This window comes from Mauremys reevesii, linkage group 4 (assembly GCF_016161935.1).
Source record: "Mauremys reevesii isolate NIE-2019 linkage group 4, ASM1616193v1, whole genome shotgun sequence".
Lineage (NCBI taxonomy): Eukaryota > Metazoa > Chordata > Testudines > Geoemydidae > Mauremys > Mauremys reevesii.
Window position 1 is genome coordinate 2,073,929 of NC_052626.1, and position 22,894 is coordinate 2,096,822.

Here is a 22,894-nt window from a genome sequence, read left to right on the forward strand (position 1 = left end):
GGGATTTATATAGTCGTGTTATGATAGTCACCAGTTACCCACTGTTAGTGCAGCAGGGCATCGGAGGCACCACTGCTATCTCCTGCTCTAAGGAAAGTTGGAGATTGGTCCTGCTTTGAGCAGGGGGTTGGACTAGATACCTCCTGAGCTCCCTTCCAACCCTGAGATTCTATGAAAGGGGAATCCTGAAAAATCTGTTATCATGGTGTGGGAATTGTTGGTAAATGGTAATTTTGTAACAGAAGCCACTCTAAGTCACTGAGACCAGTTCATTCATTGTTAGCCTCAACCCTTTCCTGAAGCGCCACATCTAGTCCTGACAGTCATTCTCCAAGTTAATTTAGGGCTTAATCCTACTGCTTAGGCACAGCTTGAATTGCTTTGGCAGCAGTGTCTCACAGAGAAGTTATTGGGAGCGTTACTGTGTCTCACAGCGTTATAAGGCTGTCATGCACCTCTCAAAGTCAGCCATGATAAAGAGACTTCTACATTGCTCTCATTTACGTGTAGTTCTGGTCTGTATGGCAGGTGCAGTGTAGAACGGCCGTCAGGCTCGCAGTGGATAACAATAACACACCATTTCTTAGTACTTACTGCAATGAACAAATCACAGTGAGCATGTTCTTTAGTCACTGAGGCTTACCTTGTTTATGGCTATTGATTGGCTTTTATAACAAGTAGGTGGGTAATAATGAAGCCAAAACTACAATAGAATTTGACCAACATAGCTTGTTGCCTGAGAGTTTTCAAGCATCATAACGATACGGCTCTGACTTTCTCTCTTTAATTAATTGTTTGTTTGTTTTTTTCCCTTGTGGAAAACCAGGTCAGCGGTTCATCTGAACTGGAACTAATCTAAGCCAGTCATCCGTTGCACAGCTGAGAAGTCTGACTCTTGGGTCTCTGAGTGACAATGGGGCTGTGCCCTGCAGTTCCTGTTCAGAAACATGCTCTGAGAACAGTGGTTCCCCTGGGGGTGCTGTGACCTCTCAACAGGTGCCCCAGCACTGCCAAGACTGAGGACTTCGGGTTGGTTTTATTCCCATTTATTTATTTTTTAAAAAACAAAAGTGCCATAGATCCACAGCTGTTGGCACCTGTGCAGTTTTTTAAAATAATCCAACCAGAAATATGAACTCAACAGCAGGTACTCAGAGCACCAAATATCCCCCAGAAACAAAAAAGCCCAGCAACTAACCATGCAAACAAAAGCCTCCCACCTGTGCCCTCCATGTAAAATGTCTAATTTTGCTGTTGCTGTGGCTCAGTTTCTTTCTAAGGTGATTTTCCAAAATGAAAAGTGATGTTTTCCCTTCTGTGTGGCATTTGAATACTGACGTACAGGACTGGGTGTCTGTCTCCTTGTGGCATGAACATTGCCTGACTAGGAATCCAAATCATTCCCAGTGTTTGCTGGTGTGATGTCCTTTGTTAACGCCTATACGATCCTGCTATCACCTGGCCACCAGCTAGTGCTACAAGGGGAACCATTGCTTCTTGTCGTGTTTTCGCTAGAACAATTGGAGTGGTTACCATTGGTTGCTATGTTATAGCCTGCAAAGGCACAGCTTATCAGCATGTTACCAGTGAGGGACGACTTTGCCTCCATTACACCAAAAGAGAAATGTTAATGTTTATAATGAAGGGATGATTTTTTAAATTGTGGCCAAATGCACATAAAAGATGTGATTGTTTACCATAGTCGTGCACATGGATTGAGTACATGTGCATGCAAATGCCACTTGCAAACCAACAGCCTGGTCCAATGCCCATTGAAGTCAGTGGAAAGACTCCCCTTGATTTGAGTAGGAAGGTAATCGAGTTCCACCTAACCACTCACCATGGCTACGTGAGTTGTGAGTGCAGTTGCTCCTTATTCCTGGCTGCTCAAAATAGCTCCCCTCCCCCTCAGAAAACGTTGCAGGATCTGGTTCCAAGCCCTTAACTAAAAGTTTGTTTGTTTTTCTAGTAGCAGCTCGTGGATGGGCTGTCGGAAGGAGCAGATTCATTACAAATATGATCACACTTTGGCAACAAGATGTAAAAAGGAAAGTGTAAAAATTGACTAACACTGAACATATAAGCATTGCACAGTAACATCTGAGAGACCCATTGGGCAGCTTCTGTGATGTTTGATTTCCACACCCAGTGCCCCAGGCACTGGAACCCAAGGAAAGCCCTCACTCGCTTCCATTGCTCGACACAACAATATCCTGCTTTTGAATAAATGCAGAGTCCCGGCAGAAAATAATAGCCATACCCAGTGGGTTATAAAGGTGGAACTGTCAACTCCAGAAAGTTCCCTTCCCCCCAAACTGAATCTAAAACTATTCATTTCACTCATTTTAAGACATTACCTTGTACACGTTAGTGCAGCTGAGGCCAAGGTAAGCAATTAAATATGCCTCTTTAATTATATAGTGAGAGCCAACCAGGTAGAGTCTCGGATCTTTACATTCTGGCTGCAATTCTGTGCCACCATGCAGGATTGCAGTAAACCCTCAGGCATGGTTCCCTCTCACTGTACAACAGAACAATTCTACACTGGTTTTACAACAAACCCCTAGTAAAAAAATAACTACTGGGAAAGCCTGTTTTAATTTTTTTTCCAATTTTGAGCTTTTCAAAAGCAAATTGCCTCCTTCTGCTTGTTGCTGCTTTATTTCCACAATATTTTGCTTTTACATTTTACAAGCTTTAATTCATGCTATTTTCCTGATTTTAGTTTAATTGCTTATGCAGCTTTCGAAAGACCTTTGACAGAGGGGTGCCTTCTAAATAAAAGTATTATAATTAAATATAGATGCATAATGATTCTATAAATAGCATATAGAACAATTAGAGGCTTTTTATTCTAAGACTAAATGTGGGACTCGGTGACAAATGATATAAGCCACTTTCATAATAGGTTCTATAATTCATTTGCATCAAAACTCACAGACGCTTTAGGGCAAAATAAATTGGTTAGTTCAGCACTGCAATTCCCCGGTGACCAGCCAAGCTACTGGTCACTGGGGCAGAGCTGAAGTTATTTGTATTTTTCAGTTAATAGCTCGCCCATCAGTAACCACCTTTAGAGGCCTAGCTGTAGACCGCAGCACAAGAACTGTATTCCTGAATCCGTTCAGCTCTGGTTTAGTGCGGCTAGGGGGCAGGATACTTCCCCGGCAGTGACCTGGGAATGGCCTCACACCTGACCTGGCTATCTCCTGAAGGTTAGGAGTCTGTACCCACGTTGCCTGAGTCACTCGAGTTTCCTTTGCACATACACTGCATGCTCTGGCAGGGCTGAATTATGCTTTATCATATGGACTACCCTTCGCTGGGGATTAAGGCCAGACCAACAGAGTCATTGCAGGAAAGCACTGAGTGTGAAAATGAGTCAGCCTGTTTCTCAGCCGGACTTCTAAGCAGGAAGGCGAGACACAGTCATGGCAACCTGAAACTACTGGCTAGGATGGAAATATGGGAATAGCCATGTCCAGGATATTTTGCTAGTTTCACTCCAAAATACATATGTGCATAAGTATAGAAAAACAAGCCCAACCCCGCCCTCAAAAAACCCTGCATAGGAATTGCCTGCTTGGCTCAGACCCTAGGTCCTCTTGACCTGTATCCCATCTCCGAGAGTGGCCAGCACCAGGTGCTTCTGAGGAAGGTGTAAGAATCCCACAATAGCAGATGTGCAATAATCTGCCCCCCCACCATTAGGTCTTATTTTGGTCTTTAATAGTTAGAGATTGGTTGAAGCCCTGACGCAGCAGGTTTTATATCCCTTCCATAATTTATTAGCATTAATGATGGACATTCTTTTTGGACATATAAATGTGCCTTTTTGAGTCTTGCTAAGTTCTTGGCCTCTATTACTTCCTATAGCAGTGAGTTCCACAGTATAATTACACACCTTGTGGGGAAAGTATTTCCTTTTATTAGTTTTGAAATTGCCGTTCTTTGATTTAATCAAATAGCCCCATGTTCATGTGCTAAGAGAAAGGAAGAACAGAAGTTTTCATTCTACTTTCTTTAGTCCATTCATTATTTATGTAATTTTATCATGTTCCTTCTTATTAGACTCCTTTCTAAGGTAACTATCCTGACATATTTGATCTTCCTTCATAAGACAGTTTGTCCAGGCCTTTGATCATTCTCATTGCCCTACTCTGAACCCCTGGTAGTTCTCCAATACCCTTGGCGATAGGATGAATACTGCACATAATACTCCAAATGGTCACTTTTCATCATGGCTAAAGGTTTACAGCCGGAGTCTGAAGGTTCCATACCTGTGTTGTTTAATAATTTTTGCAGATGACATAAAGTTATTTAGGTTAGTCAGGACCAGTGAGGACTGTGAACTTCAGAGAGACCTAAAAAAGCTAGGGGAAGGGGCAACGAAATGGTAAATGACATTCAATATCGATAAATGCAAAGTAATGTACATGAGGGGAAAGTGAAACTACATCTATACTTTTCAGTGGTCTAAATTAACTGTATCAATTCAAGAAAGGGACCTGAGTGTCATTGTAGACAGCTCAGTAGAGACCTTTATTCAATGCACAATTGTGGTTAAAAAAAAGCAAACAAAGGAATGGGATTGTGAACAATATGGGAAATATTGAATTTCATTTGTCATTGTGTTGCGCATTCCCCTAGCTTCTTTAGGTCTCTGTGAAGTTCCTCATGACCTTCTCTGGTCCTGACTATCCTAAATAACATCGTCATCTTCAAACTTTGCCCCCTCACTCCTCACCGCTCTTTTCAGGTCATTAATATGTTTATTAAACAACGCAGGACTTATCATAGAACTTTGAGAACCCTGCTGTTAACCTTTGGCCATGATGAAAATTGACCATTTACCCTATTCTTTGATTTCTGTCTGCTAGCCAGTGTTTGATTCATAACAATATGTTGTTTCTCGCCCCATGACGACTTAGGTTCATTAGTAGCCTGTTGTGATGGATCTTGTTAAAGGTCTAAGGAAACAAAACCTAGGTTTGTTGTCTTATTGTAGGTGAAGTTTAAGGTTTGTTCTGGTGTATTTAGGTCTGATTGAAGGAATGGGGCCATAAAATGTCTTAAGTATTTGGGGACAAATTCATCCATGCTTTCTATACAAGGAGTTACACTTTGGATAAATCTTGAACTTTGCTTTCAAATATGTGAAGCTTTATCTCACTTCAATCATTTTGAGAAGAGGCTCTTGTCTGAGATTGGAGAAAAGTATAGACAGAAATAGGAAGGAAAATTGGGAGGCTGTTAAAATCAATAAGCTGTAACTTGGCTGTTTGAATACCTTGGTTTTCTCATAGTTGGGAGAGTGGAAAGGCATTGCTCAGTTCTATTCTATGTTACTTTATTGTATTGCATTTTACATGTGGTAGTTGAACACTGGGTGGCCCAAGGAGATGTGGTCAGAAAAGGAGAGATGAAAAACAAAAGCAGGAAATTCTCCCCAACTCAAAATCCACATGGCTTCCTTTAATTTCAAGGGACAAAGACAGAATAAGATGAGATAGTCATAGCAGCAGCCACACCAGAAGCAGAGAGATCTCCTCTCTTGCCAGCTCGAGCAGTGGAAATTTCACTGCAATGGGACACATTCAGATCTGTTGTACATTACAGAGGCTTCAGGGATTTAAAACATAGTTGTATTCCCAAAAGTGAGATATGAATGGCAGCACTTTGTTCTTTACTCCTTTCCAGACTCAAGCTCAGTTTCATCATCAGATATTTCCCAGTTATTCACATTATTTAGAGGGCTCATTGTCTGTGAAACTGGAATCAATCTGTGAGACTACTCTGTAGCCATGAAGAATCCACAGACAATTTGAGAAAGCACAGATAAGAAAAAGTGTGAAGAAAGTAAGAAATATAATGCCAAGTCATTGCTAAGCCCTGTTTTAGTTTGTTGGTTTTCATTTTTTTAAAGAGATGCTACTGCAGAATTAAACCCTGGCCAAGTGGGGATGGAAGGGAGTATGATGGAAACACTAATGACTTATAGTTATTGCTCATTTATATCGTGTTGCCTTGTTAGGGTTAGTGTTATTTGTAAAGCAATTTGATTACATCTAGAGCAGCCATATTGAAATACTAAACTGTAGTGTTGCAGCTGAAAAAGCTGCTCACTGTGATCCTCAGAAACTCTGTAGATGACATCATTGACCTCCTGAGGTCCCTTCCAACCCTGAGATTCTATGATTCTATGAGGACGTGTACTGTGGGTTAGGGACATTCTACTGACAGAGAGAAGCTGTTGGACTGGTTGTTGGATGCTTGCTACAGCCAGGAAGGTTGAGGTTTGGTTAGAGTGAGCAGAAAAGAATCTGTTGATCTCCTGCATTTAGGGCTTGGCTACACTGGAGAGTTGCAGCGCTGGTGGTGGGTTTACAGTGCTGCAACTTACTCACCGTCCACACTTGCAAGGCACATACAGCGCTGCATCTCCCTGGCTGCAGCGCTGGCTGTACTCCTGCTCTGCCTCGGGTATAACTATTGCAGCGCTTGTGATGCAGCGCTGCTCCGCCAGTGTGGCCACCAAAAGCATGGTAATTGGCCTCCAGAGGTATTCGGAGGTATCCCAGAATGCTTGTTCAGCCACTCTGCTCATCAGTTCGGACTCTACTGCCCTGGCCTCAGGTGACCCGCCCTTTAAATGCCCCGGGAATTTTAAAAATCCCCTTCCTGTTTGCTCAGCCAGGTGTGGAGTGCAATCAGTGAATCTTTCCAGGTGACCATGGCTCCACGTGGCAAACAAGCCCCAGCATGGAGCAATGGCGAGTTGCTGGACTTCATCAGTGTTTGGGGGGAGGAATCTGTGCAGGCACAGCTACGCTCCAGCCGTAGGACTTACGATACCTTTGGCCAGGCATCAGAGGCCATGCTGGAACGGGGCCATGACCGGGACGCGGTGCAGTGCAGGGTTAAAGTGAAGGAGCTGCGGAGTGCCTATTGCAAAGCCCGTGAGGGAAACCGCCGATCCGGCGCTGCCCCCACGACCTGCCGTTTTTACAAGGAGCTGGATGCGATACTTGGGGGTGACCCCACTGCCACTCTGAGGGCCACGATGGACACTTCTGAGCGGGGTGGGGGACAGGAGGAGGAGGAGTGGGGGGAGGAAACCGAGAGTGAGGGTACTGGGGTGGGGGGAGACACCCCGGAGTCCCAGGAGGCATGCAGCCAGGAGCTCTTCTCAAGCCAGGAGGAAGGTAGCCAGTCGCAGCAGCCGGTACTTGGTGAAGGACAAGCAGAGGAGCGGGTTCCTGGTAAGCGGCTTTTATTTTCAGCATGGAAATGTTTCGGGAGAGGAGGGGGGTTAGGGCTGCATGCATGCATGCTTAGATGTGGAATAGCCCATTGATGTGGTCTATCACATCGCGGTAATTGGCCTCGGTAATCTCTTCAAAAGTTTCAGCCAGAGCGTGGGCAATGCGCCTGCGCAAGTTTATAGGGAGAGCCACCATGGTCCTTGTCTCAGTCAGGCTAACACATCCGCGCCACTGTGCCACGAGGGGTGGGGGGACCATTGCTGCACACAGGCAAGCTGCATAGGGGCCAGGGTGGAATCCGCATCACTGTAGAAGACCTTCCCGCTCTTCCCAGGTGACCCGCAGCAGCGAGATATCTTCCAGGAGTAACTCCTGTGGAAAATGTTGGGAGAGTGTTCAATGCAGATGCCCCCTGTAGCTGTTTGCTGTCCCCAATGCACAGAACCCCCCTGAAGCAATCAGTCCCCCTTCCTCACCATTTCGTGGCTCCTGTGGGTTATGTGCGCTCTGTTTGGTATGGGAAAAGTATGCTAAAGTGAAGACTGTAAACTCCTTCACTGTGTGGGAATAACTGTCTGGATGAGATTATAAACAATGCTCCCTCTGTTAACTGGTGCCATTTTTGCCTTTCAAAAAGTGTCCTTGACTACTGGACTGCCCGTATCATCGACTGCTCAGAGGCTACAAAACCTCAGGAAGAAGCCGCGAAAAAGCAAAGAAGACATGCTGAAAGCAGTTATGGATCAGTCTCCAAGAGACAGTAAGAAAGTGCAGGACTGGAGGAAAAACCTGCAGAACTGGAGGGAAAGGGAAAGCAGGAGCCGCCAGAGAAACGCAGCGGCTAAGAAGAAAAGCACAAAGCAGCTGATAAGCATCCTGACACGCCAAGCGGACTCTATCCAGTCACTCATAGCCATGCAGGCAGAGCACTAACGTGCCCCCCCCGCCCCAAAGCTCTTTCCCTTGTGCCCCAATGTCAGCTCCAAACGCCCTTCCCCAGCATCCAGGTTCTTACCACCACCAGCTGCCCCCAACACTTGTACGTTCACCAACCAGCCCTGAGAACTATGACCCTTACCCTCTGCACTCAGCCCCCATCACCATGCAGTATTTTCATCCTGAAGTGCAGCAGTCATTGCACAGCACTCCAGGCAGGACATATTCAAACCTGTGACTGTACAGTCCACCACCCCACCCCCCTGCCCTTTTAGGTTCCCAAAATGTTGTGTGTCTGTCAATAAAGTTATTTTCTTTTCAATAAATGAATTCTTGGCTTTGAAAACAGTCTTTATTATTGCAGAAATTGAAAGATACCATAGCCCAGTAAAGAAACAGGCACTGCAAATCATTTTAGGAAAAACAGATTCCTACTAACATTGTAACCACTGCACTTCACTCCCGTGCAAGGCAACAAACATTACTGTTTGCTTTCAGCCTCAAATTCCTCCCCCAAGGCATCCCTAATTCTTGCAGCCCTGTGCTGGGCCTCTCTAGTAGCCCTGCTCTCTGGCTGTGCAAATTCAGCCTCCAGGCGTTGAACCTTGGCGATCCATGCCTGACTGAATGTTTCACCCTTCCCTTCACAAATATTATGGAGGGTACAGCACACGGATATAACCGCAGGGATGCTGCTTTCCTCCAAGTCTAGCTTCCCATACAGAGATCTCCAGTGCCCTTTTAAACGGCCAAAAGCACACTCCACAGTCATTCGGCACCGGCTCAGCCTGTAGTTGAACTGGTCCTTGCTCCTGTCAAGCTTCCCTGTATAGGGTTTCATGAGCCAAGGCAGTAACGGGTAAGTGGGGTCTTCAAGGATCACAATGGGCATTTCGACGTCCCCTACTGTGATCTTCCAGTCTGGGAAAAATGTCCCGGCCTGCATCTTCCTGAACAGGCCACTGTTCCGAAAGATGCGTGCATCATGCACCTTTCTAGGCCAGCCTGTGTAAATGTCAATGAAATGCCCACGTGATCCACAAGCGCCTGGAGAACCATAGAGAAATACCCCTTCTGATTAACGTACTCGGATCCTAGGTGGGGTGGTGCCAGAATAGGAATATGCGGCCCATCTATCGCTCCTCCACAGTTAGGGAAACCCATTTGTGCAAAGCCATCCACAATGTTCTGCACGTTCCCCAGAGCCACGGTTCTTCTTAGCAGGATGCGATTAATGGCCCTGCAAACTTGCATCAACACGATTCCAACAGTTGACTTTCCCACTCCAAAGTGGTTCCCGACCGATCGGTAGCTGTCTGGAGTTGCCAGCTTCCAGATTGCAATAGCCACCCGCTTCTCCACTGGCAGGGCAGCTCTCAATCTCGTGTCCTTGCGCCGCAGGGTGGGGGTGAGCTCAGCACACAGTCCCATGAAAGTGGCTTTTCTCATCCAAAAGTTCTGCAGCCACTGCTCGTCATCCCAGACTTCCATGGCGATGTGATTCCCACCACTCAGTGCTTGTTTCCCGAGCTCAAAAGCGGCGTTCCACGGTGCTGAGCATTTCCGTGAATGCCACAAGCAATTTAGTGTCATACGCATCAGGCGACTCGATATCATCATCGTCGGACTCCTCACTGTCACTTTGGAGCTGAAGGAATAGCTCAACTGCCAAATGTGATGTGCTGGCGAGACTCATCAGCATATTCCTCATCAGCTCGGGCTTCATTTCCCACAGAAATCGCGCTGCACAGAAACCGTTGGGAGAGTCACAATGGCGCCAAACGTGGACGGAAAAACAGTGACTGCAGGGATGTGAAGCGATGCATCACGGGGCGTTGGGACAGGAAGCGGAATGACCCGCACCCTTCCGTCCCCTTCCCACAACCCACAGTGCCAAAATGGGAAGAGGTGCTCTGTGGGATAGCTGCCCATAATGCACCACTCCCAACAGTGCTGCAAATGCTGCAAATGTGGCCACACTGCAGCGCTGGTAGCTGTTAGTGTGGCCACACTCCAGCGCTTTCCTTACACAGATGTACGAAGACAGCTGTAACTCCCAGCACTGCACATCTGCAAGTGTAGCCAAGCCCTTAGTCAGTATTTCGCCTTGAGCTTGCAAAATGGAGCCAAAATCTGATACTCTGGAAACATCTGGAAGGATTTTTTTCCCCAATAAAATTTGCAGTCTTTTTGCTATAGATTTAAGCTTTGGCACGTTTTTTTCATTCAGATCTAACTGTCAAATCTCTGGGATTTTCCAATACAGGGTGAAAAGATCTGGAGGAATTACTATGAAATGTTATATATACAGTCAGTCCTCAGACCTATGATACAATTGGTTCCTTACAACTACATTGTAAGTCAGAACATCGTAACTCAGAACTGCAATCTACTCCATTGCAGGACCGAGCATCGTAAACTCAAAACCTATAGTCGTAAATCGAATCAGGGTATCAATGTAGAAGCGTCATAAGTGCGGTTTGTCATAACTCGAACATTGTAAAGTCAAGGACTGCCTCTATCCTGCTCTTTTTTTTGTTTGTTTGCAAATCATTCATGACCCACTAGTGATTTTTCTAAATATATTTATTTGCAAACATGCTCAGAATAATTTGTGACAAACCCACAAACGATTCAGTTGAACTAATCACTAATTGCTATTCATGTTGTGTGATTGGTAACATAAGTCTCTAGCCCATCAAAGATAAGCTACTTCCCTTCACTTCTGAGAGTCTTCACAGCTTATGCCCACCTTACCTAGTATCTTTCATTCACTATTGAGCTGTCAGCTTCTGCCTCTGATCAGCCCATGATGCCAGCCCCCATCACCCATTTGTTAGACTGTCAAAGAAGCACCTCCAGGCTCTCTCCCTTGCTGCTCCTCACCTGCAGGAGGAGCTCCCTGTAAACATCCACAACCTCCCGCCCCCTTATCCTCCTTCAAATCGCTCTTTTAAAACTCTCTTTTGCCAGGTCACTAGTGTGCTGAGACCTCTGCCTCTCATGCTGACCGATACTGTCTCAGTATTTCCTTGTAAAATAGCAAGTGCCCTGTTAGCACACAAATTCCTTTGCTTGCATACAAGTATGGATATTTGTCCGAAGAACAGCCATTCTCCAAACATCCATGCAAACAAAGATCTATTTGCATGAATGTGTGTGAATTGTATACGAGAAGAGGCATGAACAGGTTCAACTCAAACAGCCACAAGCAAACACCTGAACATTGTTTTGCAGTGTTTGGCTATCTCTGATGATGAAAGCTGGAGCATACAGCACTTGGGGAGTAAAGGGAAAGTGTAGCTACTCCCAGCAGGGCCGGCTCTAAGTTTTATGCCTCCCCAAGCACAAACCCTCTCTCCCAAAACTCTGAGAGCGCAACTGCCGAAGCAAAAAAAAATCAAAATAAAAATAAGGGGTGGCCGGAAAGCTGCCCCTGAAATTGTGCTGCCCCCAGCACGGGCTTGGTTTGCTGGTGCCTAGAGCTGGCCCTGACTCCATCTGCATACCCTTCCTCCATTTAAAGACATAGTGCACGGAAAGCATATGTGCAGTGTAACTCACGAGTCTTTCACTGAATGGAGAGGATGCTTTTCACTTTCACTGCAATATTTTTTCAAAGGGAACAATCAGAATGTTTGAACGTTACTACTTGCAAGGAGATACCATGGTTGTAGGCACTTTATCTTAGTTATCGTTAACGGTTATGTAGAAGATTGCTTTCACCATGCTCCTTGATTCACTCATGATATGAGGCCAATAACTTTTGTTGGCAGTACTCACTTGCCAGTATTGGTCGGTTAGATGGCATACAGTCTGTGTCTAATACAGTAACTATAAACCTATCCATCTCTAGTCAAAAGACTGAGCCTTCTGGTTAAAATAACCTACACATCTTCTTGTTCTTCTCTGGGCCAACACAGAGTTATGTATGACCATCATATAAGCACTATTAGTCTGATGGTGTAACAAACATAGGGAAGCCAGTTAATTGAAATATACATAACAAAAAAGTCATGCAAAAGTAAATTAAATATATAGTTAAAGCAACTGATACCATCTGTTCACACTTTCTAAAGGTTCAAGTAACTGAGATGAAGGCAATTGCAGCAGGCAGTAATGAAATTCTGCTGTAGAATTGCAGGCTCTATGCTTCACTGTTTATTCTCCATTTCTTAAATGATTATCCTAAATCATATGAATACTATTACCTTCACCCGTATATTACCTGCCCTGCCTTCCTTTTGACTATTAAATCCACCAGACTTCAGCAGTGCAATCTAGAACAGAAGCCTTTAGCTGAAGAAATGGAGTAGGAAAATGTGTCGTTAATTTCTTGGCAGCAGGAATCTCAAATACTCTGTACGTTTTTTCAGTAAGAAGCTGTGCAAGCAAACTGGGTGCTAAATTATGCATTTGCCCCCCCTCCATGTATTACGTATTTAATATAGATATGTTTGTTGTGTTGAGTTATGCAATTCTGCACCACTGAACAGCTCCTGCATGCTTTTCACTGACATGTACAACAGTCCGGATAATTCAAGCAAGGACAAAAGTTATCCAAGTTCTAAGTAAAATAAAAATCTATACAATTAAAATAGATGCTTGCTGAGAGCTCAAAATTTCATTTATTTATATGATACCAAAATGCCAGAGATATTAGATAGGAAGGGATTACCTGATGCCTGGGAGCATACCTAACATATCAAATCCTTTTAGTTATGTATGTTAAGATGGGGCAGTGAATTTAATGTTAAGATTAGGCAGGTGGATACAGGCTGATTAGGTCAGGAAGGAATGAGTCTATTTAAAAAGGTCATTGTCGGTCAGGTGGTGTAATTTTCTCTGAAATATCAATTTTGGCCACTGGTGAAGGCTGGATTCTGGACTAGATGAACCAAAGATCTGATCAACCATGAGGAGTCTGTTCTGTGGGCACCTTTTGTAGACATTCCTAGAAATATTGCTCGAGCATGCAGGGGTGTAATCAGGAAGGCCAGAGCACAGAGTTTCAGCTAGCAATGATGTGAAGGGTAACAAGAAGGGTTTCTTCAGGTGTGTTAGCAACAAGAAGGTGGTCAGGGAAAATGTGGGACATTTAATAAGTGGGGGAGACAACCTAGTGACAGATGATGTGGAAACAGTTGAAGTACTCAATGCTTTTTTTTGCCTTGGTCTTCACAGACAAGGTCCACTCCCAGACTGCTGCACTGGGCAACACAGCATAGGGAGGAGGTGAGCAGCCCTCAGTGGTGAAAGAACAGGTTAAGGACTATTGGGAAAAGCTGGACATGCACAAGTCCATCTAATGCATCCAACGCTGCTGAGGGAATTGGCTAATGTGATTGCAGAGCCATTGGCCATTATCTTTGAAAACTCATGGGGACTGGGAGAGGTCCCAGACGACTGGAACAAGACACATATAGTGCCCATCTTTTAAAAAGGGAAGGAGAACCTGGGGAACTACAGACCGGTCAGCCTCACCTCAGTTGCCAGAAAAATCACTGTACAGATCCTCAAGGAATCCATTTTGAAGCACTTAGAGGAGAGGAAAGTGATCAGGAACAGTCAGCATGGATTCACCAAGGGCAAGTCATGCCTGACCAACCTGTTTGCCTTCTATGATGAGATAATTGGGTCTGTGGATGAGATGAGAGCAGGGGAGGGATAGCTCAGCGGTTTAAGCACTGGCCTGCTAAACCCAGGGTTGTGAGCTCAATCCTTGAGGGGGGGCCACATAGGGATCTGGAGAAAAAATCAGTACTTGGTCCTGCTAGTGAAGATAGGGGGCTGGACTCAATGACCTTTCAAGGTCCCTTCCAGTTCTAGGAGATAGGATATCTCCATTTAAAAAATATATATATTTCTTGACTTTAGCAAAGCTTTTGATATGGTCTCCCACAGTATTCTTGCCAGCAAGTTAAAAAAGTATGGATTGGATGAATGGACTATAAGGTGGATAGAAAGCTGGCTAGATTGTCAGACTCAATGGGTAGTGATCAACAGCTCGATATCTAGTTGGCAGCCAGTATCATTCAGTGTCCCAGGGGTCAGTCCTGGGGCCATTTTTGTTCAACATCTTTATTAATGATCTGCTTGACGGGGTTAATTGCACCCTCAGCACATTTGCGGACGACACTAAGCTGGGCGGAGAGGTAGATATCCTTGGGGGTAGAGATAGGGTCCAGAATGACCTAGACAAATTGGAGGGTTGGGCCAAAAGAAATCTGATGAGGGTCAACAAGAACAAGTGCAAAATCCTGCATTTAGGAAGGAAGAATCCTGTGCACTGCTACAGGCTGGGGACTGACTGACTCAGCAGCAGTTCTGCAGAAAAGGACCTGGGGATTACAGTGGACAAGAAGCTGGATATGAGTCAACAGTGTGCCCCTGTTGCCAAGAAGGCTAACAGCATATCAGGCTGCATTAGTAGGAACATTGCCAGCAGATCGAGGGAAGTGATTATTCCCCTCTATTCAGCACTGGTGAGGCCAAATCTGGACTATTGTGTCCAGTTTTGGGGCCCCCACTACAGAAGAGATGTGGACAAATTGGAGAGAGTCCAGCAGAGGGCACAAAAAGGATTAGGGGGCTGGAGCACATGACTTATGAGGAGAGGCTGAGGGAACTGGCCTTGTTTAGTCTGCAGAAGAGAAGAATGAGGGGGGATTTGATAGCAGCCTTCAACTACCTGAAGGGGGGTTCCAATGAGGCTGGATCTAGACTGTTCTCAGTGGTGGCAGATGAAAGAACAAGAAGAAGTGGTCTCAAGTTGCAGTTGGGGAGGTCTAGGTTGGATATTAGGAAACACTATTTCACTAGGAGGGTGGTGAAGCACTGGAATGGGTTACATAGGGAGGTGGTGAATCTCCTTCCTTAGAGGTTTTTAAGATCAGGCTTGACAAAGCCCTGGCTGGGATGATTTAGTTGGTGATTGGTCCTGCTTTGAGCAGGGGGTTGGACTAGATGACCTCCTGAGGTCTCTTCCAACCCTAATCTTCTGTGATTCTATGAAATGCATCTTCTGGAAGAGACATTCTGCAGTAGCCAGCCAGAGATTTAAAGGATCAGCTATGCTCTGAGAAACATTGTGTTTGAATAGACCTCTCATATAGTGACTGAAAAAAACACAGCATCATCCATAGTTTGCAGCAATAGCAAATATATTTAGCTTCCAAAGCTACCTACAAGCATTCAAACAATCCCATGTTTAGCGATAGCATCACTTTGCTGAATTGATTTACCTCATCCTCCCTTAGCACAATCTCTCCTTTGATTTCCCCAAGTTGGCAGCTGGGTAAATGGACCTGGAGAGTTCTGTTGTTTGTCTAGTATATGGCTCATTCATTGCAGAGTGATCATGTTGCTCAGCCATCTCTCATCTCCCTGCCAGTTAAATCAAAGAAACAATTAAATGATAAGAATGGTCGCTAAATAACCCATCTGCTTCTTTGAAATGTGGTTCTGCCTTTCTGACTCCAATGAAATTGGGATCAGGCCCTAAATTAACAGACAAGCATATTCTTAATTTGAAAAATAACACTAAACACCTCCCCCCAAAATGGAACCCAGAGTGAAGTATCCAAAAATCTGTCAACATTTTGAATACACACTATCGAATATTCATGGATGGGTGTTGGCTGGGTATTTCTGCATCAGTGGGGGCTTTTTGTGTTTTAGAAGCAGACGACAGCCTGCAATTTGTGGGTTATTCAGAATGCTGCAGAATGTGCTTTTATGTATGAAGGCAGAGAACTAAATATTGACAAATTTTATAAGTGCTTGTGTACAAATGCTAGAAGTCTAAATACAAAGATGGGTGAACTTGAGTGTCTGCTATTAAAGGAAGATATTGATATAATAATCATCACAGAAACTTGGTGGAACGATGATAATCAGTGGGATATGGTAATCGTAGGGTACAGAATATAAAGGAATGACAGAATAGGTTGTGCTGATGGGGGAGTGGCACTGTATGTGACAGAAAGCATAGAGTCAAATCTAGTAAAAATCTTAAATGAATCAAACTGTACCATAGACTCTCTATGGATTGAAATTCCATACTTGAATATTACAAATATAATCACAGAACTGGAAGAGACCTCGAGAGGTCATCTAGTCCAGTCCCCTGCACTCAAGGCAGGGCTAAGTATTATCTAGACCATCCCTGATAGGTGTTTGTCTAACCTGCTCTTAAAAATCCCCAATGATGGAGATTCTACCACCTCCCTGGGTAATTTATTCCAGTGCTTAACCACCCTGACAGTTAGGAAGTTTTTCCTAATGTCCAACCTAAACCTCTCTTGCTGCTATTTAAGCCCATTGTTTCTTGTCCTGTCCTCAGAGGTTAAGAAGAACAATTTTTCTCCCTCCTCTCTGTAACAATGTTTTATGTACTTGAAAACTCAATTTTGTCAATCTTCCTTCATAGGTCATGTATTCTAGACCTTTAATAATTTTTGTTGCTCTGCTATGGACTTTCTCCAATTTGTCCACATCTTGGGGGTTGGACTAGATGACCTCCTGAGGTCCCTTCCAACCCTGAGATTCTATGATTCTATGATTCTTGAAATGTGATGCCCAGAACTGGACACAATACTCCAGTTGAGGCCCAATCAGTGCGGAGTAGAGCAGAAGTATTACTTCTTGTGTCTTGCTTACCATACTCCTGCTAATACATCCCAGAATGATGTTTGCTGTTTTTGCAACAGCGTTACACTGTTACACTAGTGTTATACTAATGGTAGGAATATAGCTCTGACCACCCTGAGCAGGATTGTGATGGTTATTATGAAATGTTCAGGAATATTAGAGAGGCTACAAAAACAGAAAACCCAATAATAACGGGGGTTTTCAACTAGCTCAACATTGACTGAGAATGTCCCCTCAGGAGAGGATGCTGATATAACATTTCTAATCACCATTAATGACTGCTTCTTGGAGCAGCTAGTCCAGGAACCCACAAAAGGAGAGGTAGTTCTTGATTTAGTCCTAAGTGGATCTGATCCAAGAGGTGAATATAGCAGAATCTGTCAGTAAAAGCAACAATAATTATGACTTAATTGGCATCACAGATACTTGGTGGGACAACTCCCATGATTGGAGTACTGGCAACGAGGGATATCACTTTTTCCAAAAGAATAGGTATGGGGGGAAAGGAAGAGATTACGGGGGGATATAGTAGCGGACTTCAGATATTTGAAAGGCTGCCATAAGAAAAGATGGAGAAAAAATATTCCTTTTTGTCACAGAGGCAGGACAAGAGGCAGTGGGTTGAAACTACCGCATAGCAGATTTAGATTAAATCTCAGGAAAACTTCCTAACTGTAAGCACAGTAGGACAATGTAACAGACGCCTAGGGAGGTTGTGGAAGCTTCATCCCTGGAGGTTTTAAAAAGGAGGCTGGATAGGGTGGCTAGGCAGCAGTTCTGCAGAAAAGGACCTAGGGGTTACAGTGGATGAGAAGCTGGATATGAGTCAACGGTGTGCCCTTGTTGCCAAGAAGGCTAACGGCATTTTGGGCTGCATAAGTAGGGGCATTGCCAGCAGATTGAGGGATGTGATCATTCCCCTCTACTCGACATTGGTGAAGCCTCATCTGGAGTACTGTGTCCAGTTTTGGGCCCCACACTACAAAAAAGATGTGGACAAACTGGAGAAAGTCCAGTGGAGGGCAACAAAAATGATTAGGGGGCTGGAGCATGACTTATGAGGAGAGGCTGAGGGAACTGTGCTTATTTAGTCTGCAGAAGAGAAGAATGAGGGAGGATTTGATAGCTGCTTTCAACTACCTCAAAGGGGGTTCCAAAGAGGATGGATCTAGACTGTTCTCAGTGGTGAACAAGGAGTAATGGTCTCAAGTTGCAGTGGAGGAGGTTTAGGTTGGATATTAGGAAAAACGTTTTCACTAGGAGAGTGGTGAAGCATTGGACTGGGTTGCCCAGGCAGGTGGTGGAATCTCCTTCCTTAGAGGTTTTTAAGGTCAGGCTTGACAAAGCCCTGGCTGGGATGATTTAGGTGGGGTTGGTCCTGCTTTGAGCAGGGGGTTGGGCTAGATGACCTTCTGAGGTACCTTTCAACCCTGATATTCTATAATTCTATGATTGCCATGTATCTTGGATGGTTTAGCCCCCACAAATCCTGCATCTTGGCCGGTGGTTAGATTAGATGACCCTTGCGGTCCCTTCTAACCCTACGGTTCTCTAAAGTAATCAAATGTAACTTCCTTTTTGGGGGGTGGGGGCAGAATACCAAAGAAATCTGCCACAGTAGTATTTGATTTCAGAAAGGGGAATTACACAGAAATGAGAAGCCTAATTAAATGGAAATTAAAAGGAATAGTCGCAAGAGTATTAAATTAAATGAAATTTAATGTGGATAAATGTAAAAAAAAAAAAAAAAAACAAAAAAAAAAAAAAAAACTATACATACAACATGCATGATGCTATATTAGCTAGAAAGGAAAAAGAAAAAAAGTTATCGTGATAGTTTCTCTGTCTCTGAAGAGTGCAGTGCAGTGCAAGCAAAAAAAAAAAAAAACAGGATGTTAGAATATAAAAAAAAAAATAGAGAGAAAGAGAATGAATATATTATATTATATATATATAAATCCATGGTACGCCCATCTCTAATACTGTGTACAGATGTGTCTCCTCACCTCAAAAAGATATTCTAGCACTAGAAAAGGTTCAGAAAAGAGCAACTAAAATGATTAGGGGTTTAGAGAGGGTCCCATATGAGGAAAGATTAAAGAGGCTAGGACTCTTCAGTTTGGAAAAGAGGAGACTAAGGGGGGACATGATAGAGGTATATAAAATCATGAGTGATGTTGAGAAAGTGGATAAGGAAAAGTTATTTACTTATTCCCATAATACAAGAACTAGGGGTCACCAAATGAAATTAATAGGCAGCAGGTTTAAAACAAATAAAGGAAGTTCTTCTTCATGGCGCACAGTCAAAACTGTGGAACTCCTTACCTGAGGAGGTTGTGAAGGCTAGGACTATAACAATGTTTAAAGGGGACTGGATAAATTCATGGTGGCTAAGTCCATAAATGGCTATTAGCCAGCAGAGGATGGAGATGGATGGCAGGAGAGAGATCACTTGATCATTGCCTGTTAGGTTCACTCCCTCAGGGGCACCTGGCATTGGCCACTGTCGGTAGACAGATACTGGGCTAGATGGACCTTTGGTCTGACCCGGTACGGCCTTTCTTATGTTCTTATGTTCTTATGTTAAGAGTGAAATGTCTGCAAGCTGCGTGGAAGCTATTTAAAAACACCATCATAGAAAGGCTCAGATTAAATGTATACTCCATATAAAAAAAAAAGCAAGAGGACCAAAAAATGTCACCATGACTAAACAACAGAGTAAAAGAGGAAATTAGAGGCAAAAAGACATCCTTTAAAACCTGTAAGTCAAATCCTAGGGAGGAAAATATGAAGGGTCATACACTCTGACAAGTCAAGTGAAGAAGTATAATTACACAGGCCAAAAAGAATGTGAAGATCAAGTAGCAAAATCCACAAAAACTAACAGCATTTTACAAAAGAACACATCAGAAGGTGAAAGTTTGCCAAACAATCAGTGGGGCTGCTAGATAATCCAGGTGCTAAAGGGTCACTCAAGGAAGAAAAAGCCATTGTGGAGAAACCAGATAAATTCTTTGCATCGGTTTGCACCACAGAGGATGTGGGGGAGATCCCCACACATGGGCCATTGTTTTTAGATGACAGATCTGCAGAAATGTCCCAGACGAAGGTGTCAATATAGGAGGTTTTGGAAAAAAATGTATGAATTGAACGGTACTGTCACCAGACTCTTCTACTTGTATTGCAAAATCTTCAGGGCAGGGGCGGTATCTGGCTGTGTACATGTAGCATCTTGGGTCCCCATCGTGACTGGGGCCTCTCAAGATATGTCTATGCTGCAATAAAACACCATGTCAGCTGACTCAGGCCCACGAGGCTCAGGCTGAAGGGCTATAAAATTGCACTGTAGATGTCTGGGTTCAGGCTGCAGCCCCTGGAGCAGGACCAGATGGTATCACTCAAGAGTTCTGAGGGACCTCACACATGAAATTGCAGAACTAATAACTGTGGTATGTAACCGATCACTTAAATCAGCCTCTATTCCAGATGACTGGAGGATAGCTAACGTAACTACATTTTATTTTTTTTAAAAGGCTCCAGAGGCGATTCTGACTGTGACAAGCTGGTAAGCCTAACTTCAGTAGGGAAATGGTTTGAAATTATGGTAAAGAATAGAATTATCAGACACAGATTAACTCAATACATTGGGGGAAGAGTCAACCTGGCTTTGATAAAGGGAGGTCATGTATTAGAATTCTTTGGGTCAACAAGCGTGTGGACAAGATGTATCCAGTGGACATAGTGTACTTAGATTTTCAGAAAGCCGTTGACAAGATCCCTCACCAAAAGCTCTTAAGCATAGTAAACTGTCATGGGATAAGAGGGAAGATCCTGTCATGGATCCGTAACTGGTTAAAAGATAGGAAACAAAGGATAGGAATAAATGTTCAGTTTTCATAGTGGAGAGAGGTAAATAGCAGGATTGCTCAAGGATCTATACTGGAACCATATTCATAACTGATCTGGAAAAGAGTGTAAAAAGAGAAGTGGCAAAGTTTGCAGATGATACAAAGTTACTCGGGATAGTTACATCCGAAGCTGACTGCGGAGAGTTACAAAGGGATCTCACAAAATGGGTGAATGGGCAATAAAATGCCAGATGAAATATAATGGTGATAGGTGCAAAATAATGCACATTGGAAAACATAATCCCAGCTATACATAAAAAATGATGGGGTCCAAATTATCTCTTACCACTCAAGAAAGAGATCTTGGACTTATCATGAATAGTTCTCTGAAAACATCTGCTCAATGTGCAGCACAGTCAAAAAAGTGATCAGAATGTTAGGAACCATTAGGAAAGGGCTAGATAATAAAACAGAAACTATCATGCTGTCTCTATATAAATCCATGGTATGCCCACATCTTGAATACTGTGTGCAGTTCTGGTCTCCCTATCTCAAAAAAAGATGTATTAGTATTAGATAAAATACAGAGGAGGGCAACAAAAATGATAAGGGGTATGGAACAGCTGCCATATGAGGAGAAATTAAAAAAAACACTTGGTCTGTTGATCTTAGAAAGGAGACAACTAAGTGTGATATGACAGAGGTCTATAAAATCATGACTGGTCTGGAGAAAGTGAACAGGGAAGTGATAACTCAAGAAGTAGGGGTCACCCGATGACATTAATGGGCAGCAGGTTTAAAACAAACCAAAGGAAGAGCTTCTTCACACAATGCACAATCAACCTGTGGAACTTGTCGCCAAGGGGGTGCTGTTCAGGCCAGAAGTATAACTGGGTTCAGAAAAGAATGGAAAAAGTTAATGCAGGATAGATCCATGAATGGCTATTAGTCAAGATGTTCAGGGACACAATCCCATGGTCTGGGTGTCCCTAAACTGCTGACTGCCAGAAGCTGGGAGTGGATGACAAGATGGATCACTCAATAAATTGCTCTGTTCTGTTCATTCCCTTGGAAGCACCTGTCACTGGCCACTGTCAGAAGATAGGAGACTGGGCTAGATGGACGTTTGGTCTGACCCATTCTTAAGAGCTTACGTTCTTAGACAGACCAGAGACTGGTAGGGAGTGTGGCTGGAGCAGTCTAGGCTTCTTGGCACTTTTGGAAATCCCACTGGGTGCCTCTCTGTATCTTTCAGCACCTGAATACCTTTGCCAGTGGGACTCAAAGCAGCCCTGCCACACTGAGGATCTGGCTCAGTGCTTTTGCTGACAAAGCCGCTCATAGAGCACCAGAGAGTTTGTGGAAACTTTGATGTAACAATGGACTTTTAAAAGCAAAACATCAAATAAAAATATGTATCTCCCAACACTGTGGTTTCTCCATCCATCTCATCCCTGTGGCAAACGCCGGTGGGCCTGGTGCTTAGTTACAGCATGGCTCTGCATGGTGCCAGAGCAGTGTAATGTGGCCTAAACTGGGTGGAAATGCGACCTGTGAATGCCCCTGTGCAGAGGCACTAGTAGCTGGGGCAGAGATGGCATCAGAGGTCTCTGCAGGTCCTGCGCCCAGCCTCTGACATAGGGGCCGGTCATGGGCACAACTGAGGTTCATTGTGCTGTGGGTATTCTTTGCTTACCAAGGCCTATGGGGACCTTCATCCCACGCCCACTCCATCCAGACCCCTAGTGGAGGGACAGTCCCTGAGAATCGGGGCCCTACACTCTGTGAGTCTAGTCAGGGGTTTGCTCTGTCTTAAGGCTCTATTTAATCTGCTTTTTAAAGCAACTCTGGCCCTTCTTCACTCTGCAGCCAGGAATGGGTTTTGTGGAGCAGGATAAATGGTCAGAGAATCAGGGACCATGCACCTGTCAATATTATTGAAAAGTCATTTGCTCAACAGTGATAGCAATTAATTCAGCCAGTGCTTTAGAAGCTATATCTTGAATTTTCTCAAAAATTCAATTCACGATCCTAGCTCGCTTCTTTATGGCACTATCTTTCCTCCCTTCCTCTTGGATTTAAACTCTTTTTGACTCACTTAGCAATTTTTTCTGACTCTGGACATCTCAGGATGCATAAGGTGTGCTCTTACATGGTGAGTAATGCTTGTGGTGTAACCTCTGTGAAAATGAC

The 22,894-nt window shown here is 44.0% G+C and overlaps 1 long non-coding RNA gene across 1 annotated transcript in view; it reads left to right on the forward strand.

Moving 5' to 3' along the window:
- LOC120405031 overlaps positions 1–22,084 on the forward strand; it is a 28,207-nt gene extending 6,123 nt beyond the window's left edge. Inside the window, exon 4 of the long non-coding RNA XR_005598330.1 lies at positions 21,957–22,084. This is a non-coding gene — a long non-coding RNA (uncharacterized LOC120405031). The remainder of the gene's footprint in view (positions 1–21,956) is intronic.
- The last annotated feature ends 810 nt before the right edge of the window (positions 22,085–22,894 follow it).